The sequence below is a fragment of the Borostomias antarcticus genome, assembly GCF_949987555.1.
Source record: "Borostomias antarcticus genome assembly, chromosome: 21".
Classification (NCBI taxonomy): domain Eukaryota; kingdom Metazoa; phylum Chordata; class Actinopteri; order Stomiiformes; family Stomiidae; genus Borostomias; species Borostomias antarcticus.
In genome coordinates this window covers 6,817,212-6,822,355 of record NC_140254.1, presented here as the reverse complement: position 1 = coordinate 6,822,355, position 5,144 = coordinate 6,817,212, and positions in this window count along the sequence as shown.

The window sequence follows — 5,144 nt, the reverse complement described above, 5'->3', positions numbered from 1 at the left end:
CCTGAGTTAGTGCACTAGACTGGCAAGTTTTGAGTTAGTTTGCTACTCTGGCTAGTTAATGTGCTAGTCATTGGGTAGCATAGTCTGGCTAGTCATGGGTTACCATGCTACACTGGGTGATAATAATAATGTGTCTTTCTCTCTCTCTCTCTCTCTCTCTCTCTCTCTCTCTCTCCCTCTCTCTCTCTCTCTCTCTCTCTCTCTCTCTCCCTCTCTCTCTCTCTCTCTCTCTAGACTGTTCCCTTCCGAAGGAGCCAAAAGGAGACGTGTCGACTCAGTTAGCAGGTAAGAGACCTCTCTAGGTTATATCTAGGTTATATTCATGTTATATCCAGGTTTATCTGGGTTATATCTATGTTATATTCATGTCATATCCAGGTTTATCTGGGTTATATCTAGGTCACAAGCAGCCATACGAGCTGTGTTCCATCTCCTTCCCCATCTCTCTCTACTCTCATCCCTCCCCCCCTCCTCCTCCCTCTCTCCTCTCCTCTCTCAACCCCCCTACATCGCATCTTATGTCTTCTGAACAACGATTGGCTACCTGTGTCTAGGTGCCCATCTCCCTGATAGTGCCAGGGTAATGATGATTATGCAAGACAGAGTTGGGATCTACGAAGCCACCCTCCCTCCCTACTTCTCTCTCTTTTCTGTCTAACGCTCCGTCAGCTTTCCCCTCCCCTCCTCTACCTCTACTCCCAGTTCTCTCTCTCTCTCTCTCTCTCTCCCTCTCACTCTCTCTCTGTTCAGTTAAATTCAAAGGGCGTTATTAGCGAGGGAAATGTGTTTACCTTGCCAAAGCAAATGGAAAAAAATAAAAATGAAGCAACAAAATAATTTTCCCCTCTCTAGTCTCTTTCATTCTCTCCCTACCCTCTCTCTCTCTCTCTTGTTCTCTCCCTAGTCTCTCTCTCTCTCTCTCTCTCTCTCTCTCTCATGTTCTCTCCCTAGTCTCTCTCTCTCTCTCTCTCTTGCGTTCTGTCCCAACTCCCTAGTCTTCATGGTAATTATCTTGACCTATATAACCTTATCAGTTGTCGTAGCTGCTGTATCTTTGACGATCAGCAGACCAGCGGCGCGTGTTGCTACAGTCACGCCACGCTGCGCCCCTTACAGGCAGCTAGGCGGGGCCCCTAACAGGCAGCCAGGCGGGGGCCCCTAACAGACAGCCAGGCGGGGCCAGCGTGTGGCAAGCAGCTCCTCACTCCGCTCCCACTTCCTGTTTTTGAAGCCTCACTTCCTGATTCAGGGGGATTTAGGGGGCGGGACTATGTGCAGGGATTGAAAGCCCGGCCCATCTGTTGGCTTGGCCTGCGGTCTCACTGGTCTGACTGCAGGAGGGAGGGGGGTGTTATGCAACCATGTTAATTCATGTGTACACCAACAGATGTTTAGAAGATGTTAATATGAGGATGGATATGATGGACTTACCCCCCCCCCCCCCCCACCTCCCTCTCTCTCTCTCTTTCTCTCTCTCCCCCTCTCTCTCTCTCTCTCTTCCTCCCTCTCTCTCTGGCTCTCTCTCCCTTTTCCTCCGTCGTTCCACATGGATCAGGTGGCATTAAGGCCCGGGCAAATGAACACCCTGCACTGCCAGCAAGCTGTCTTCTCTCCCTCCCTCTCTCCCTCCCTCCGTCTCTCTCTCTCTCTCTCCTGCTGTCTCTCTCTCTCTCTCTCTCTCCCCTGCTGTGTTTGGGTCGCCGGGGTAACCCTGGCCTGCGTTTCAGTCTGTTCCTCAACCCTGCTATTAGAGGTCTGGACGGACGGACGGAGAGAGGGAGAGGCGGAGTGGAGGCGCTCCCCAGGCGAAACAAGGACGGCGGGAGCGAGAGAGGGGAAAAACGAGGGAGGGAGGGAGGGAGGGAGAAGGAGAAATGGAGGGAGGAAGAGAAGGAGACATGGGATTCCAGTTTCATAAGGAAATGATGTACAGATGTAGTAGTCTATCAGTAATGTTATCACAGCGTGGTCACAAGTCACACACTGTTCTTTAGAAAATCCTGTATTTCAAAATGGTGTGTGTGTCGGTACACACGTGCGTTTGTATGTGTGTGCGTGTGCGTGTGTGTGTGTGTCGGTGCCAGCTGTACCCACAGTGAGTGCATTGTTTTACTGCCACAGCTGTGACTGATCAGACTGGCCCAGAGCCAATACGATCACTCCCTCTCCTCCAATAGGATCGCTCTGTCCGTTCCCAAGACCAATCGGCATCTCTCCCTACGAGGTCGGAGGCGGGGGATGAGAGATGTCGGTCAGAGTTACAGAACTAGGCCAACAGGGGCAGAGTAACTGGCACCATAAGCTCTGCGTGTGTGTGTGTGTTTGTGTCAGACAGAGAGAGTACATTGTCTAGTAAATAATTACTATCAACAAGTTGGTTGATGGAGAGAGAGAGGGAGAGAGAGGAGAGTGGTTAGGACATGGAGAGAGAGAGAGGAAGACAATAAAGGAACATAGAAGGGTTCAGAGGAGAGAAAGATGGAGAGAGAGAGAGAGGGAGAGAAGGAGGAACAAGGCACCATAAATTGCTGCAGACAGGCCCATTGAGGGAGAGAGACGGAGAGAGCGTGAACCAGTGGCGGATGATGGAGCGTGGCGGTGATGGCGTCGCCAGCATGACAGCATCTTTGTCTCCGTCGGAGGAAAGCGACACGGGCATCCATCACCCGGACGCGCAGACACGCACGCACACAAACCCGCACGCACACACACACCCCGCTCTGGCGGATTGGCAGGTCATAGTTTCCTGACATAAACAGCCTTATGTCCTCTCGTCTTCCCAGACTGGGAATGAACTCTGGGAATTCTGGACATTCCGGCACATCCCGTGGTAAAGAATTCTAGGCATGCGGTGAATGTGGGGACTACACACACATACTTGCGTGCGCACACACACACACATACACACACATACACACACACACACACACATGGAAGGGGCTCCGGTTACTCTCCCAACCCCAGACAGCTGCTTTCAAATCAGTGTTCCCAAATGGAGTGCTGACTGCAACCATTTCAGGATAAGTATTTTGATTTTCCCTAGCTCCATGTGTGTGTGTGTGTGTGTGTGCGTGTGCGTGTGTGCACGCGTGTGTGTGAATGTGTGAATGTGTGCGCGCACACACGTGTATGCGTGTGTGTGTGTGTGCGCGCACGCGCACGTCTGTGAGTGTGAGCGTGTGTGTATCCGAGGGTTGGTATGTTGGGAACTTCTTTCTTCTCCTGCTTTCCATACCTCCCTGTCCATCTGTCTCTGCCCAGCCAACTGTTGCATTCTGAGCAACACACGCACACAAACACACACTCTCTATACCACTGTGTGTGCGCGCCTCCTCCCTCTGTGACTGTGTGTGTGTGTGTAAGTAAACTGCTCTTTGGTATTAGTGCTAATGCCCACTTGACCTTCCAGAGCCCTCAGAAGCATGCAGTCTTTGAAGTGTGTGTTTGTGAGTGAGAGAGGTACACACACACACACACACACACACACACACATTCAGGCCTTGACCCTCGATTGACCGTGACACGATGCCTATTGTCATCATTCTCAAAATGAATGATGTGAGAGTTCAATGACACACACACACACGCACTAGCTGAGTTTGTGACCTGACCTAGCCACTGCGGTATGGAGGTCTCTGTAGGGATGGTCTACATTCGGAGGGAGAGGAGGAACGTCACCAGTCCCTCTCTGCCACCCCCCCCCCCCCTCCCATTCCTCTCTTTCTCATATCCCCCTTTCCCCTCCACTGCTGGGCTATCTGTGTGTGTGTGTGTGTTTGTGAGAGAGAGAAAAGGGTCATGAATGGACTAGGCGCACTGGTACATCTTCGACTTCTATATGGGATCTTAACACAGGACACACACCCCCAGCGCACTGAGGACAGGCCCAGAACAGGGAGAGGTAACACACACACACACACACACACACACACACACACACACACACACACACACACACACACCCTTACTTCAGCTGGTTACAGAGTGTTGCTTGGCTTTTCACTTCCTTCTGTGTGTGTGTGTGTGTGTGTGTGTCTGCAACTGTGTGTGTGTGTGTTCAAAGAGGGTCCACCAACTAGCGGATCCTTGTCATCCTTTTTAAACTGTGTCTCCTTAATCCCCCTTCACTGCCCGCCTCCTCCAATTATCCAAAGGTTGGCGTGTGTGGCCGCACGTTTGACCACTTCAGGATTAGCCGCCCCCACTAACTCACCCTCTTCATTGACGATGCGTAACCCCCCCTCACACACACACACACTCACACAGAGGGGTCTGAAGGAGTTAAGACGGGGAGATTACAAGCAAACAAAGTAAAGCCTGCTCCTCTCCTAAACCACACAGCAGGAGGACAAGAAGGACGTGTGGCTCTTTCAGTTAGCCTAGCGTAGCATAGCCTAATCTAGCCTAGCGTAGCATAGCCTATCTAGCTAGCGTAGCATAGCCTAACCTCACCTAGTCTAGCGTTACAGTTAGCTTTAAGTTAGCGTAGCGTAGCCTACCCTAGCGTCACAACACACGCTCCACACCACAGTGCCTCTCCATTCCATTTGAAACCATTAGCCTAGCCCATATCGACGGGTATTTCTGGGATTACGAGGAGCGCAGGGGATTACAGGCTGGCGTAGCGTTGGGATTGGGCCGACCTGGGCCGGCTGTGTTCTTGAGGCCAGAGGAAAGAACGTACCGCACATTTTTCGGGGGGGGGGGGCGAGCATGACATCCCTGGGTGACTGATCACGCGTGGCGGTTTGCTCAGACAGGCTCCGCCCTCATCCAGCTGACAGGTAGGTGCTGATTGGCTCGGGGGGGGGGTCGATGAGGGAGGGAGGGGTTCCCACATGTGTGTCGGCCACCGCGTCGGTCGAAAGCAAACCGGAAGTCAACGAGCCCCCCCCCCGTCTGCAGAGAGAAACGGAGAGGCAGGGAAAAAGACAGAGATGGAAAGAGGGGGATGATGAGAGAGAGAGAGAGTCCCTCCATCTCCACCCCCCCCCCCCCTCCCCAGTCTCTGTGGCTGTGCCAGGATGACATCATTGTCTGCGGCAGCATTTGGGACTCTCCTCTCTTCTCTCCTCTCCCTCCTTCCTCTCTCCCTCCCTTCCCTCTCTCCCTCCCTCTCCTCTCCCTCCCTTCCCTCTCTCCCT